Genomic DNA, 17,558 nt, shown 5'->3' with positions numbered 1-17,558 from the left:
GGCGCAGAGTGTCCGCGTGCGATTGTCTGCGCCAGGCACGTGCGCTAAAACCGATTTCCGCGCACAGCGTATTCATGGATTTTAGGCTCCCAAACCAGCCGTGGCGCAGAGAATCGCAGCGACCCTGCAGCAGCGCCAGTAACGCCCCCAAGAACGCCCTCGCGCAAGGAAAAGCCATCAAAATCGCTAAATCATCGCAAAGGGCTGCGCTAACCCTGGACCAGTTCACCGGGCTGGCAAACAGCAAACGCCAAGCGGGGAACGTGTATTTCAGGGGTGCGCGGGAAGTTCCACACGCGATTGGCCCCGTGCAAGCAGGGTACATGTATTTCAGGGGTGCGCGGGAAGTTCCACACGCGATTTCATCAGGGTACGTGTATTTCAGGGGTGCGCGGGAAGTTCCACACGCGATTGTCCCAGTGCGAGCAGGGTACGTGTATTCCATGGGTGCGCGGGAAGTTCCACACGCGATTTCAGCAGGGTACGTGTATTTCAGGGGTGCGCGGGAAGTTCCACACGCGAATGGGCCAGTACGAGCAGGGTACGTGTATTCCATGGGTGCGCGGGAAGTTCCACACGCAATTTCATCAGGGTACGTGTATTTCAGGGGTGCGCGGGAAGTTCCACACGCGATTGTCCCAGTGCGAGCAGGGTACGTGTATTTCAGGGGTGCGCGGGAAGTTCCACACGCGATTGGCCCCGTGCAAGCAGGGTACGTGTATTTCAGGGGTGCGCAGGAAGTTCCACACGCGATTGGCCCCGTGCAAGCAGGGTACGTGTATTTCAGGGGTGCGCGGGAAGTTCCACATGCGATTTCAGCAGGGTACGTGTATTCCAGGGGTGCGCTGGAAGTTCCACACGCGATTTCAGCAGGGTACGTGTATTCCAGGGGTGCGCGGGAAGTTCCACATGCGATTTCAGCAGGGTACGTGTATTTCAGGGGTGCGCGGGAAGTTCCACACGCGATTTCAGCAGGGTATGTGTATTTCAGGGGTTCTGGGGAGTACTACACGTGAATTGGCCGTGTGGGTCCTCCCAGGTGTACACTCCACAACCTCCACGGCCCCTGCAGGCAGCCCACACAACGGGGGACTACCCTGCACCCCTGCTCATGTCCCGCAGGCAGCCCATCCACCATGGGCATGCCCCCCAGCCAACCCACATGTCACCTTGCACTACTGATCAACAATGCATGTCTCCCACCACCCCCACCCCCCAGCAGTGCAGGGGCACCCTCCACCAGGCCCCCACCCATGTCTCCCATAGACCCCCACCCCCCAGGCACCATGGGCAGCCCCCACCAGGCCCCCACTCATGTCTCCCACCCCTCCCACCCCCCAGCATCCAGGGGCAGCCTCCACCAGGCCCCCACTCATGTCCCCCTGCACCCCCACCCCCCAGCCACCATGGGCACCCTCCACAAGGCCCCCACTCATGTCTCCCACCACCCCCACCCCCCAGCAGTGCAGGGGCACCCTCCACCAGGCCCCCACCCATGTCTCCCACCCACCCCCACCCCCCAGCCACCATGGGCAGCCGCCACCAGGCCCCCACTCATGTCTCCCACCACCCCCACCCCCAGCCACCATGGGCAGCCTCCACCAGGCCTCCACTCATGTCTCCCACCCACCCCCACCCCCCAGCCACCATGGGCAGCCCCCACCAGGCCCCCACTCATGTCTCCCACCCCCGCCACCCCCCAGCATCCAGGGGCAGCCTCCACCAGGCCCCCACTCATGTCTCCCACCCACCCCCACCCCCCAGCAGTGCAGGGGCAGCCTCTACCAGGCCCCCACTCATGTCTCCCACCACCCCCACCCCCCAGCAGTGCAGGGGCACCCTCCACCAGGCTCCCACTCATGTCTCCCACCACCCCCACCCCCCAGCAGTGCAGGGGCAGCCTCCACCAGGCCCCCACCCATGTCTCCCACCCACCCCCACCCCCCAGCAGTGCAGGGGCAGCCTCCACCAGGCCCCCACTCATGTCTCCCACCCATCCCCACCCCCCAGCCACCATGGGCACCCTCCACCAGGCCCCCACTCATGTCTCCCACCCACCCCCACCCCCCAGTCACCATGGGCACCCTCCACCAGGCCTCCACTCATGTCTCCCACCCACCCCCAGCCACCATGGGCAGCCCCCACCAGGCCCCCACTCATGTCTCCCACCCCCCCACCCCCAGCAGTGCAGGGGCAGCACCACCAGGCCCCCACTCATGTCCCCCTGCACCCCCACCCCCCTGCCACCATGGGCACCCTCCACCAGGCCCCCACTCATGTCTCCCACCACCCCCACCCCCCAGCAGTGCAGGGGCACCCTCCATCAGGCCCCACCCATGTCTCCCACCCACCCCCACCCCCCAGCCACCATGGGCAGCCCCCACCAGGCCCCCACTCATGTCTCCCACCACCCCCACCCCCCAGCCACCATGGGCAGCCTCCACCAGGCCTCCACTCATGTCTCCCACCCACCCCCACCCCCCAGCCACCATGGGCAGCCCCCACCAGGCCCCCACTCATGTCTCCCACCCCCCCCCACCCCCCAGCATCCAGGGGCAGCCTCCACCAGGCCCCCACTCATGTCTCCCACCCACCCCCACCCCCCAGCAGTGCAGGGGCAGCCTCCACCAGGCCTCCACTCATGTCTCCCACCACCCCCACCCTCCAGCCACCATGGGCAGCCTCCACCAGGCCTCCACTCATGTCTCCCACCCACCCCCACCCCCCAGCCACCATGGGCAGCCCCCACCAGGCCCCCAGCCATGTCTCCCACCCACCCCCACCCCCCAGCAGTGCAGGGGCAGCCTCCACCAGGCCCCCACTCATGTCTCCCACCCACCCCCACCCCCCAGCCACCATGGGCACCCTCCACCAGGCCCCCACTCATGTCTTCCACCCACCCCCACCCCCCAGCGACCATGGGCACCCTCCACCAGGCCTCCACTCATGTCTCCCACCCACTCCCACCCCCCAGCCACCATGGGCACCCTCCACCAGGCCCCCACTCATGTCTCCCACCACCCCCACCCCCCAGCAGTGCAGGGGCACCCTCCACCAGGCCCCCACCCATGTCTCCCACCCACCCCCACCCCCGAGCCACCATGGGCAGCCCCCACCAGGCCCCCACTCATGTCTCCCACCACCCCCACCCCCCAGCCACCATGGGCAGCCTCCACCAGGCCTCCACTCATGTCATGCCACCCACCCCCACCGCCCAGCCACCATGGGCAGCCCCCACCAGGCCCCCACTCATGTCTCCCACCCCCCCACCCCCCAGCATCCAGGGGCAGCCTCCACCAGGCACCCACTCATGTCTCCCACCCACCCCCACCCCCCAGCAGTGCAGGGGCAGCCTCACCAGGCCCCCACTCATGTCTCCCACCACCCCACCCCCCAGCAGTGCAGGGGCACCCTCCACCAGGCCCCCACTCATGTCTCCCACCACCCCCACCCCCCAGCAGTGCAGGGGCAGCCTCCACCAGGCCCCCACCCATGTCTCCCACCCACCCCCACCCCCCAGCAGTGCAGGGGCACCCTCCACCAGGCCCCCACTCATGTCTCCCACCACCCCCACCCCCCAGCCACCATGGGCACCCTCCACCAGGCCCCCACTCATGTCTCCCACCCACCCCCACCCCCAGCCACCATGGGCACCCTCCACCAGGCCTCCACTCATGTCTCCCACCCACCCCCACCCCCCAGCCACCATGGGCAGCCCCCAGCAGGCCCCCACTCATGTCTCCCACCCCCCACCCCCCAGCAGTGCAGGGGCAGCACCACCAGGCCCCCACTCATGTCTCCCACCCACCCCCACCCCCCAGCCACCATGGGCAGCCCCCACCAGGCCCCCACTCATGTCTCCCACCCCCCCCACCCCCCAGCATCCAGGGGCAGCCTCCACCAGGCCCCCACTCATGTCTCCCACCCACCCCCACCCCCCAGCCACCATGGGCACCCTCCACCAGGCCCCCACTCATGTCTCCCACCACCCGCACCCCCCAGCAGTGCAGGGGCACCCTCCACCAGGCCCCCACTCTTGTCTCCCACCACCCCCACCCCCCAGCCACCATGGGCAGCCTCCACCAGGCCTCCACTCATGTCTCCCACCCACCCCCACCCCCCCAGCAGTGCAGGAGCAGCCTCCACCAGGCCCCCACCCATGTCTCCCACCACCCCCACCCCCCAGCAGTGCAGGGGCAGCCTCCACCAGGCCCCCACTCATGTCTCCCACCACCCCCACCCCCCAGCAGTGCAGGGGCACCCTCCACCAGGCCCCCACTCATGTCTCCCACCACCCCCACCCCCCAGCAGTGCAGGGGCAGCCTCCACCAGGCCCCCACCCATGTCTCCCACCCACCCCCACCCCCCAGCAGTGCAGGGGCAGCCTCCACCAGGCCTCCACTCATGTCTCCCACCCACCCCCACCCCCCAGCAGTGCAGGGGCAGCACCACCAGGCCCCACTCATGTCCCCCTGCACCCCCACCCCCCAGCCACCATGGGCACCCTCCACCAGGCCCCCACTCATGTCTCCCACCCACCCCACCCCCCAGCCACCATGGGCACCCTCCACCAGGCCTCCACTCATGTCTCCCACCCACCCCCACCCCCAGCCACCATGGGCAGCCCCCACCAGGCCCCCACTCATGTCTCCCACCCCCCCACCCCCCAGCAGTGCAGGGGCAGCACCACCAGGCCCCCACTCATGTCTCCCACCCACCCCCACCCCCCAGCCACCATGGGCAGCCCCCACCAGGCCCCCACTCATGTCTCCCATGCATCCAGGGGCAGCCTCCACCAGGCCCCCACTCATGTCTCCCACCCACCCCCACCCCCCAGCCACCATGGGCACCCTCCACCAGGCCCCCACTCATGTCTCCCACCACCCCCACCCCCCAGCAGTTCAGGGGCACCCTCCACCATGCCCCCACTCATGTCTCCCACCACCCCCACCCCCCAGCAGTGCAGGGGCACCCTCCACCAGGCCCCCACCCATGTCTCCCACCCACCCCCACCCCCCAGCCACCATGGGCAGCCCCCACCAGGCCCCCACTCATGTCTCCCACCACCCCCACCCCCCAGCCACCATGGGCAGCCTCCACCAGGCCTCCACTCATGTCTCCCACCCACCCCCACCCCCCAGCAGTGCAGGGGCAGCACCACCAGGCCCCCACTCATGTCCCCCTGCACCTCCACCCCGCAGCAGTGCAGGGGCACCCTCCACCAGGCCCCCACTCATGTCTCCCACCAATCCCACCCCCCAGCAGTGCAGGGGCACCCTCCACCAGGCCCCCACCCATGTCTCCCACCCACCCCCACCCCCCAGCCACCATGGGCAGCCCCCACCAGGCCCCCACTCATGTCTCCCACCACCCCCACCCCCCAGCCACCATGGGCAGCCTCCACCAGGCACCCACTCATGTCTCCCACCCACCCCCACCCCCCAGCCACCATGGGCACCCTCCACCAGGCCTCCACTCATGTCTCCCACCCACCCCCACCCCCCAGCCACCATGGGCAGCCCCCACCAGGCCCCCACTCATGTCTCCCACCTCCCCCACCCCCCAGCAGTGCAGGGGCAGCACCACCAGGCCCCCACTCATGTCTCCCACCCACCCCCACCCCCCAGCCACCATGGGCATCCCCCACCAGGCCCCGACTCATGTCTCCCACCCCCCCCACCCCCCAGCAGTGCAGGGGCAGCACCACCAGGCCCCCACTCATGTCTCCCACCACCCCCACCCCCCAGCCACCAGGGGCAGCCTCCACCAGGCCACCACCCATGTCCCCTATCACCACCACCCCCGAGCAGTGCAGGGGCACCCTCCACCAGGCCCCCACTCATGTCTCCCACCACCCCCACCCCCCAGCAGTGCAGGGGCACCCTCCACCAGGCCCCCACTCATGTCTCCCACCACCCCCCAGACGTGCAGGGGCACCCTCCACCAGGCCCTCACTCATGTCTCCCACCACCCCCACCCCCCAGCAGTGCAGGGGCACCCTGCACCAGCCCCCCACTCATGTCTCCCACCACCCCCACCCCCCAGCCAGCAGGGGCACCCTCCACCAGGCCCCCACTCATGTCTCCCACCACCCCCACCCCCCAGCAGTGCAGGGGCACCCTCCACCAGGCCCCCACTCATGTCTCCCACCACCCCCACCCCCCAGCAGTGCAGGGGCACCCTCCACCAGGCCCCCACTCATATCTCCCACCCACCCCCACCCCCCAGCAGTGCAGGGGCAGCACCACCAGGCCCCCACTCATGTCCCCCTGCACCCCCACCCCGCAGCAGTGCAGGGGCACCCTCCACCAGGCCCCCACTCATGTCTCCCACCACCCCCACCCCCCAGCAGTGCAGGGGCACCCTCCACCAGGCCCCCACCCATGTCTCCCACCACCCCCACCCCCCAGCCAGCAGGGGCACCCTCCACCAGGCCCCCACTCATGTCTCCCACCACCCCCACCCCCCAGCAGTGCAGGGGCACCCTCCACCAGGCCCCCACTCATGTCTCCCACCACCCCCACCCCCCAGCAGTGCAGGGGCACCCTCCACCAGGCCCCCACTCATATCTCCCACCACCCCCACCCCCCAGCCAGCAGGGGCACCCTCCACCAGGCCCCCACTCATGTCTCCCACCACCCCCACCCCCCAGCAGTGCAGGGGCACCCTCCACCAGGCCCCCACCCATGTCTCCCACCCACCCCCAGCCACCATGGGCAGCCCCCACCAGGCCCCCACTCATGTCTCCCACCACCCCCACCCCTCAGCCACCATGGGCAGCCTCCACCAGGCCTCCACTCATGTCTCCCACCCACCCCCACCCCCCAGCCACCATGGGCAGCCCCCACCAGGCCCCCACTCATGTCTCCCACCCCCCCACCCCCCAGCATCCAGGGGCAGCCTCCACCAGGCCCCCACTCATGTCTCCCACCACCCCCACCCCCCAGCAGTGCAGGGGCAGCCTCCACCAGGCCCCCACCCATGTCTCCCACCCACCCCCACCCCCCAGCAGTGCAGGGGCAGCCTCCACCAGGCCTCCACTCATGTCTCCCACCCACCCCCACCCCCCAGCAGTGCAGGGGCAGCACCACCAGGCCCCACTCATGTCCCCCTGCACCCCCACCCCCCAGCCACCATGGGCACCCTCCACCAGGCCCCCACTCATGTCTCCCACCCACCCCACCCCCCAGCCCCATGGGCACCCTCCACCAGGCCTCCACTCATGTCTCCCACCCACCCCCACCCCCAGCCACCATGGGCAGCCCCCACCAGGCCCCCACTCATGTCTCCCACCCCCCCACCCCCCAGCAGTGCAGGGGCAGCACCACCAGGCCCCCACTCATGTCTCCCACCCACCCCCACCCCCCAGCCACCATGGGCAGCCCCCACCAGGCCCCCACTCATGTCTCCCATGCATCCAGGGGCAGCCTCCACCAGGCCCCCACTCATGTCTCCCACCCACCCCCACCCCCCAGCCACCATGGGCACCCTCCACCAGGCCCCCACTCATGTCTCCCACCACCCCCACCCCCCAGCAGTTCAGGGGCACCCTCCACCATGCCCCCACTCATGTCTCCCACCACCCCCACCCCCCAGCAGTGCAGGGGCACCCTCCACCAGGCCCCCACCCATGTCTCCCACCCACCCCCACCCCCCAGCCACCATGGGCAGCCCCCACCAGGCCCCCACTCATGTCTCCCACCACCCCCACCCCCCAGCCACCATGGGCAGCCTCCACCAGGCCTCCACTCATGTCTCCCACCCACCCCCACCCCCCAGCAGTGCAGGGGCAGCACCACCAGGCCCCCACTCATGTCCCCCTGCACCTCCACCCCGCAGCAGTGCAGGGGCACCCTCCACCAGGCCCCCACTCATGTCTCCCACCAATCCCACCCCCCAGCAGTGCAGGGGCACCCTCCACCAGGCCCCCACCCATGTCTCCCACCCACCCCCACCCCCCAGCCACCATGGGCAGCCCCCACCAGGCCCCCACTCATGTCTCCCACCACCCCCACCCCCCAGCCACCATGGGCAGCCTCCACCAGGCACCCACTCATGTCTCCCACCCACCCCCACCCCCCAGCCACCATGGGCACCCTCCACCAGGCCTCCACTCATGTCTCCCACCCACCCCCACCCCCCAGCCACCATGGGCAGCCCCCACCAGGCCCCCACTCATGTCTCCCACCTCCCCCACCCCCCAGCAGTGCAGGGGCAGCACCACCAGGCCCCCACTCATGTCTCCCACCCACCCCCACCCCCCAGCCACCATGGGCATCCCCCACCAGGCCCCGACTCATGTCTCCCACCCCCCCCACCCCCCAGCAGTGCAGGGGCAGCACCACCAGGCCCCCACTCATGTCTCCCACCACCCCCACCCCCCAGCCACCAGGGGCAGCCTCCACCAGGCCACCACCCATGTCCCCTATCACCACCACCCCCGAGCAGTGCAGGGGCACCCTCCACCAGGCCCCCACTCATGTCTCCCACCACCCCCACCCCCCAGCAGTGCAGGGGCACCCTCCACCAGGCCCCCACTCATGTCTCCCACCACCCCCCAGCAGTGCAGGGGCACCCTCCACCAGGCCCTCACTCATGTCTCCCACCACCCCCACCCCCCAGCAGTGCAGGGGCACCCTGCACCAGCCCCCCACTCATGTCTCCCACCACCCCCACCCCCCAGCCAGCAGGGGCACCCTCCACCAGGCCCCCACTCATGTCTCCCACCACCCCCACCCCCCAGCAGTGCAGGGGCACCCTCCACCAGGCCCCCACTCATGTCTCCCACCACCCCCACCCCCCAGCAGTGCAGGGGCACCCTCCACCAGGCCCCCACTCATATCTCCCACCCACCCCCACCCCCCAGCAGTGCAGGGGCAGCACCACCAGGCCCCCACTCATGTCCCCCTGCACCCCCACCCCGCAGCAGTGCAGGGGCACCCTCCACCAGGCCCCCACTCATGTCTCCCACCACCCCCACCCCCCAGCAGTGCAGGGGCACCCTCCACCAGGCCCCCACCCATGTCTCCCACCACCCCCACCCCCCAGCCAGCAGGGGCACCCTCCACCAGGCCCCCACTCATGTCTCCCACCACCCCCACCCCCCAGCAGTGCAGGGGCACCCTCCACCAGGCCCCCACTCATGTCTCCCACCACCCCCACCCCCCAGCAGTGCAGGGGCACCCTCCACCAGGCCCCCACTCATATCTCCCACCACCCCCACCCCCCAGCCAGCAGGGGCACCCTCCACCAGGCCCCCACTCATGTCTCCCACCACCCCCACCCCCCAGCAGTGCAGGGGCACCCTCCACCAGGCCCCCACCCATGTCTCCCACCCACCCCCAGCCACCATGGGCAGCCCCCACCAGGCCCCCACTCATGTCTCCCACCACCCCCACCCCTCAGCCACCATGGGCAGCCTCCACCAGGCCTCCACTCATGTCTCCCACCCACCCCCACCCCCCAGCCACCATGGGCAGCCCCCACCAGGCCCCCACTCATGTCTCCCACCCCCCCACCCCCCAGCATCCAGGGGCAGCCTCCACCAGGCCCCCACTCATGTCTCCCACCCACCCCCACGCCCCAGCAGTGCAGGGGCAGCCTCCACCAGGCCCCCACTCATGTCTCCCACCACCCCCACCCCCCAGCAGTGCAGGGGCACCCTCCACCAGGCCCCCACTCATGTCTCCCACCACCCCCACCCCCCAGCAGTGCAGGGGCAGCCTCCACCAGGCCCCCACCCATGTCTCCCGCCCACCCCCACCCCCCAGCAGTGCAGGGGCAGCCTCCACCAGGCCCCCACTCATGTCTCCCACCCACCCCCACCCCCAGCCACCATGGGCACCCTCCACCAGGCCCCCACTCATGTCTCCCACCCACCCCCACCCCCCAGCCACCATGGGCACCCTCCACCAGGCCTCCACTCATGTCTCCCACCCACTCCCACCCCCCAGCCACCATGGGCAGCCCCCACCAGGCCCCCACTCATGTCTCCCACCCCCCCACCCCCCAGCAGTGCAGGGGCAGCACCACCAGGCCCCCACTCATGTCCCCCTGCACCCCCACCCCCCAGCCACCATGGGCACCCTCCACCAGGCCCCCACTCATGTCTCCCACCACCCCCACCCCCCGGCAGTGCAGGGGCACCCTCCACCAGGCCCCCACCCATGTCTCCCACCCACCCCCACCCCCCAGCCACCATGGGCAGCCCCCACCAGGCCCCCACTCATGTCTCCCACCACCCCCACCCCCAGCCACCATGGGCAGCCTCCACCAGGCCTCCACTCATGTCTCCCACCCACCCCCATCCCCCAGCCACCATGGGCAGCCCCCACCAGGCCCCCACTCATGTCTCCCACCCCCCCCCCACCCCCCAGCATCCAGGGGCAGCCTCCACCAGGCCCCCACTCATGTCTCCCACCCACCCCCCAGCAGTGCAGGGGCAGCCTCCACCAGGCCCCCACTCATGTCTCCCACCACCCCACCCCCCAGCAGTGCAGGGGCACCCTCCACCAGGCCCCCACTCATGTCTCCCACCACCCCCACCCCCCAGCAGTGCAGGGGCAGCCTCCACCAGGCCCCCACCCATGTCTCCCACCCACCCCCACCCCCGAGCAGTGCAGGGGCAGCCTCCACCAGGCCCCCACTCATGTCTCCCACCCACCCCCACCCCCCAGCCACCATGGGCACCCTCCACCAGGCCCCCAATCATGTCTCCCACCCACCCCCACCCCCCAGCCACCATGGGCACCCTCCACCAGGCCTCCACTCATGTCTCCCATCCACCCCCACCCCCCAGCCACCATGGGCAGCCCCCACCAGGCCCCCACTCATGTCTCCCACCCCCTCAACCCCCAGCAGTGCAGGGGCAGCCTCCACCAGGCCTCCACTCATGTCTCCCACCTACCCCCACCCCCCAGCCACCATGGGCAGCCCCCACCATGCCCCCACTCATGTCTCCCACCCCCACAACCCCCAGCATCCAGGGGCAGCCTCCACCAGGCCCCCACTCATGTCTCCCACCCACCCCCACCCCCCAGCAGTGCAGGGGCAGCCTCCACCAGGCCCCCACCCATGTCTCCCACCACCACCCCCACCCCCCAGCAGTGCAGGGGCAGCCTCCACCAGGCCCCCACTCATGTCTCCCACCACCCCACCCCCCAGCAGTGCAGGGCACCCTCCACCAGGCCCCCACTCATGTCTCCCACCACCCCCACCCCCCAGCAGTGCAGGGGCAGCCTCCACCAGGCCCCCACCCGTGTCTCCCACCCACCCCCACCCCCCAGCAGTGCAGGGGCAGCCTCCACCAGGCCTCCACTCATGTCTCCCACCCACCCCCACCCCCCAGCAGTGCAGGGGCACAGTGCAGGGGCAGCACCACCAGGCCCCCACTCATGTCCCCCTGTACCCCCACCCCCCAGCCACCATGGGCACCCTCCACCAGGCCCCCACTCATGTCTCCCACCCACCCCCACCCCCCAGCCACCATGGGCACCCTCCAACAGGCCTCCACTCAAGTCTCCCACCCACCCCCACCCCCCAGCCACCATGGGCACCCTCCACCAGGCCTTCACTCATGTCTCCCACCCACCCCCACCCCCCAGCCACCATGGGCAGCCCCCACCAGGCCCCCACTCATGTCTCCCACCCCCCCACCCCCCAGCATCCAGGGGCAGCCTCCACCAGGCCCCCACTCATGTCTCACACCCACCCCCACCCCCCAGCCACCATGGGCACCCTCCACCAGGCCCCCACTCATGTCTCCCACCCACCCCCACCCCCCAGCCACCATGGGCACCCTCCACCAGGCCTCCACTCATGTCTCCCACCCAACCCCAACCCCCAGCCACCATGGGCACCCTCCACCAGGCCTCCAATCATGTCTCCCACCCACCCCCACCACCCAGCCACCATGGGCAGCCCCCACCAGGCCCCCACTCATGTCTCCCACCCCCCCACCCCCAGCATCCAGGGGCAGCCTCCACCAGGCCCCCACTCATGTCTCACACACACCCCCACCCCCCAGCCACCATGGGCACCCTCCACCAGGCCCCCACTCATGTCTCCCACCACCCCCACCCCCCAGCAGTGCAGGGGCACCCTCCACCAGGCCCCCACTCATGTCTCCCACCACCCCCACCCCCCAGCAGTGCAGGGGCACCCTCCACCAGGCCCCCACCCATGTCTCCCACCCACCCCCACCCCCCAGCCACCATGGGCAGCCCCCACCAGGCCCCCACTCATGTCTCCCACCACCCCCACCCCCCAGCCACCATGGGCAGCCTCCACCAGGCCTCCACTCATGTCTCCCACCCACCCCCACCCCCCAGCAATGCAGGGGCAGCACCACCAGGCCCCCACTCATGTCCCCCTGCACCCCCACCCCCCAGCAGTGCAGGGGCACCCTCCACCAGGCCCCCACTCATGTCTCCCAGCACCCCCACCCCCCAGCAGTGCAGGGGCACCCTCCACCAGGCCCCCACCCATGTCTCCCACCCACCCCCCAGCCACCATGGGCAGCCCCCACCAGGCCCCCACTCATGTCTCCCACCACCCCCACCCCCAGACACCATGGGCAGCCTCCACCATGCCCCCACTCATGTCTCCCACCCCCCACCCCCCAGCAGTGCAGGGGCACCCTCCACCAGGCCCCCACTCATGTCTCCCACCACCCCCACGCCCCAGCAGTGCAGGGGCAGCCTCCACCAGGCCCCCACCCATGTCTCCCACCCACCCCCACCCCCCAGCAGTGCAGGGGCAGCCTCCACCAGGCCCCCACTCATGTCTCCCACCCACCCCCACCCCCCAGCCACCATGGGCACCCTCCACCAGGCCCCCACTCATGTCTCCCACCCACCCCCACCCCCCAGCCACCATGGGCACCCTCCACCAGGCCTCCACTCATGTCTCCCACCCACTCCCACCCCCCAGCCACCATGGGCAGCCCCCACCAGGCCCCCACTCATGTCTCCCACCCCCCCACCACCCAGCAGTGCACGGGCAGCACCACCAGGCCCCCACTCATGTCCCCCTGCACCCCCACCCCCCAGCCACCATGGGCACCCTCCACCAGGCCCCCACTCATGTCTCCCATCACCCCCACCCCCCAGCAGTGCAGGGGCACCCTCCACCAGGCCCCCACCCATGTCTCCCACCCACCCCCACCCCCCAGCCACCATGGGCAGCCCCCACCAGGCCCCCACTCATGTCTCCCACCACCCCCACCCCCCAGCCACCATGGGCAGCCTCCACCAGGCCTCCACTCATGTCTCCCACCCACCCCCACCCCCCAGCCACCATGGGCAGGCCCCACCAGGCCCCCACTCATGTCTCCCACCCCCCCACCCCCCAGCATCCAGGGGCAGCCTCCACCAGGCCCCCACTCATGTCTCCCACCCACCCCCACCCCCCAGCAGTGCAGGGGCAGCCTCAACCAGGCCCCCACTCATGTCTCCCACCACCCCCACCCCCCAGCAGTGCAGGGGCACCCTCCACCAGGCCCCCACTCATGTCTCCCACCACCCCCACCCCCCAACAGTGCAGGGGCAGCCTCCACCAGGCCCCCACCCATGTCTCCCACCCACCCCCACCCCCCAGCAGTGCAGGGGCAGCCTCCACCAGGCCCCCACTCATGTCTCCCACCCACCCCCACTCCCCAGCCACCATGGGCAGCCCCCACCAGGCCCCCACTCATGTCTCCCACCCCCCCACCCCCCAGCATCCAGGGGCAGCCTCCACCAGGCCCCCACTCATGTCTCCCACCCACCCCCACCCCCCAGCCACCAGGCCTCCACTCATGTCTAACACCCACCCCCACCCCCCAGCAGTGCAGGGGCAGCCTCCACCAGGCCCCCACCCATGTCTCCCACCACCCCCACCCCCCAGCAGTGCAGGGGCAGCCTCCACCAGGCCCCCACTCATGTCTCCCACCACCCCCACCCCCCAGCAGTGCAGGGCACCCTCCACCAGGCCCCCACTCATGTCTCCCACCACCCCCACCCCCCAGCAGTGCAGGGGCAGCCTCCACCAGGCCCCCACCCATGTCTCCCACCCACCCGCACCCCCCAGCAGTGCAGGGGCAGCCTCCACCAGGCCTCCACTCATGTCTCCCACCCACCCCCACCCCCCAGCAGTGCAGGGGCAGCACCACCAGCCCCCCACTCATGTCTCCCTGCACCCCCACCCCCCAGCCACCATGGGCACCCTCCACCAGGCCTCCACTCATGTCTCCCACCCACCCCCACCCCCCAGCCACCATGGGCAGCCCCCACCAGGCCCCCACTCATGTCTCCCACCCCCCACCCCCCAGCATCCAGGGGCAGCCTCCACCAGGCCCCCACTCATGTCTCCCACCCACCCCCACCCCCCAGCCACCATGGGCACCCTCCACCAGGCCCCCACTCATGTCTCCCACCACCCCCACCCCCCAGCAGTGCAGGGGCACCCTACACCAGGCCCCCACTCATGTCTCCCACCACCCCCACCCCCCAGCAGTGCAGGGGCACCCTCCACCAGGCCCCCACCCATGTCTCCCACCCACCCCCACCCCCAGCCACCAGTGGCAGCCCCCACCAGGCCCCCACTCATGTCTCCCACCACCCCCACCCCCCAGCCACCATGAGCAGCCTCCACCAGGCCTCCACTCATGTCTCCCACCCACCCCCACCCCCCAGCAGTGCAGGGGCAGCACCACCAGGCCCCCACTCATGTCCCCTTGCACCCCCACCCCCCAGCAGTGCAGGGGCACCCTCCACCAGGCCCCCACTCATGCCTCCAACCACCCCTAACCCCCCAGCAGTGCAGGGGCACCCTCCACCAGGCCCCCACCCGTGTCTCCCACCCACCCCCACCCCCCAGCCACCATGCCACCATGAGCAGCCCCCACCAGGCCCCCACTCATGTCTCCCACCCCCCCACCTCCCAGCAGTGCAGGGGCAGCACCACCAGGCCCCCACTCATGTCTCCCACCCACCCCTACCCCCCAGCCACCATGGGCAGCCCCCACCAGGTCCTCACAATCCCCAATCTTGTGCGTTATGGTCAGCCTCCACAGCCAAAAAGCCCTACCAAGTAACCCATTCACCCACATGGAAATGGAAATTACATGTTACACCCCCAATGTTCATAAAGCTAATGAACCCATGTCCGTCACACACAATGGTTGCAATTGAATGGGAAAACACCCAACATGACATGCATGAAACCAATGAGATGATACCACACAGTGAAGTATGAAAACAAAATTGTATTAAAAAAATAAGAATGTAAATGAAATGAAACAAACTACAATGGGAATGAAAAAAAGATAAGCTGCATGTCCGTGTAAAAAAATAAAAACACCAAATCCTAATCCAAAAAAATGTAGTCCAAAGTCAAATGAAAAATAAAATCAATCACATGAAGAACTATGTACAAAACATCCAAGGGTCCATGAGCCCAACTGAACAAAGGAAACCTACAAAAAACCCTAACTAAAATGCAACTATATACAAAAAGTGGAGCAGTGTCCGTCGACTCCAAATCATAAGAACAAACAAAGGAAACCTAAAACTAAAGAACTATATACAAAGGCGGCGGGCAAGTCCAGCGGCTCACTCCGTGGTGTTCGGGCCAGGGCATCATCGAACTCCTGTTCGATGTCCCGGAGGCGGTCCTGTTCCATGGCCCCGAGGGTCTGCAGGGACGACGCCGTGTCCTCCTCCAACCCCCTGCGGATTGCCTCGAGGCACTCGGCCCGCCTCAGGGCCCTCCGCATGGAGTTCTCCGCCCTGACCATTGTGAGCCGCGCCTCTTCCGCCCGCCGCCGCTCCGCACCTATGGCGTGGCCCAACCGCTGCCACACGGAAGACACTCTCTGTCCTGGGTCCTCCTGCCCTCCGGCCGATGCCTGCCCCTCCGATGTCGAAGGCCCCGAGCCTTCATGGCTCCCACCATGTTGCTGCTGCTGCTCTGCCTCTGCCCGTGCACTGCCTCCTGCTGCCTGCACATCCTCCGCCGGCTGGGGTGCAGTCGTAGATGTGGCCACCCCTGCTGGATGTCCGACTCCCGACTGTGGCAGGGATGCCTCCTCCACCAGCCTGGCCGCACCGTCAGAGGCAGCTCCACAGGGCACCCAGGTGACTGATGGGTGGGACGATGGCACAGAGGACGACTGGCGCGTAGGGGGTCCAGTTGAGGAGGGGGTCGGAGCAAGCCCCATCAGACGGAGGAATCCGGCCTGGGTGACCTGTCCCAGCAGGCTGACGTGGTCAACGAGCCATTCGAGATGACGTGCAGTCTCTCCATGAAAAGACTGCAGGTCACCTCGCATGGCCCGTTGACGCAACGCCACACCAGCCAGGAGAGGCTCAACCCGGACCTGGATGGCCACGTCCGCAGGCAGAGGAAGGCCAGTTGACGTCAGCTCATCCCCTGCCTGAAAACGGGTCTGGCCGTAGGCATCCCTGCTGGTGCAAGATGATGCAGGGACAGGATCGGGGACAGGATTGCACACAGGCACCTCCGTGGCGGCCTGTGCTGCCTCCTGTCCCTGGTCCTGCACTGCACCAATAGCACCAGTGGGATCCCCACCTCCAGACCCCGTCTCTGGTGCTTGCACGGCCTCCTCCTCCACCAGACCCCCCACCAACCTGGATGACTCCGTGCCATCTTCCCCTGTTGGGCCCTGTGGGGTCCCAGCTGCCCCTTCTGCTGCAGAGGAGTCCAACTCCAACCTCGGCCTCTTGGACCTCCCCCCGGCAGCTGCGGCCTGGGACGCGGCACCGGACGCCTCACTCCCCGACGAGATGACAACACGGGAGGGGAGCCGGGCTTTGCGTCTCCGGCTGGCGGTGGGATCCCAGCCGCTGTGCTCCAGAGCACCTTCTCCGCCCTCTTCATCAGTTGATGCTGCAGACAGGGAGAAACAAAACACAGGCATCAGGGCACTGTACAATGGACACATACACACATGACAGTTGCACATGAGTGGCATTGGCAAACCTCAGACATGTCATCACAATCCCCAACACACATGTCATTACAACTCGCACACATGAGCCATACCACAGCCATATCGCAACTGCCACCACCATCCCTACACATACAACTGCATGAGCAGCCAAAGGGGAGCCAGACATCACATGCAACACAGGAAGTGCCCCACACATGTACACACACCACCACACTTGCATGCATGTGTACACCTCTGCCAAGTGTCGCAGTGTTCAGACGGGCATCCATGTCACATCTGCCAATCAGGCTTCCACATACCGCTGTCACATGCATCCATGTTGCATCACTGTTGCACCCTTGTCAAATACACACACATGCACATGTACACAGTGCTCATACATGCAGCCGAAAACAACATTCATGCGTGACATCACGGACATGTCTACTTACATACACATTCATCCAAACATTTGTGCACACACAACTGCATTTGGCATGCAAGCCTACACACACAAGCACCATCCATGTCTCACACATTACAGCCCTCGCATGTGTCAGCCCCACGGCCCTGTACACCCCCACCCATACTCGACCCCATACAAACAGATGTGCAACCTGCACACTAC

The sequence above is a fragment of the Ambystoma mexicanum genome, chromosome 7p (assembly GCF_040938575.1).
Source record: "Ambystoma mexicanum isolate Mex_15411 chromosome 7p, UKY_AmexF1_1, whole genome shotgun sequence".
Classification (NCBI taxonomy): domain Eukaryota; kingdom Metazoa; phylum Chordata; class Amphibia; order Caudata; family Ambystomatidae; genus Ambystoma; species Ambystoma mexicanum.
Note: the sequence above shows the minus strand (reverse complement) of the source record.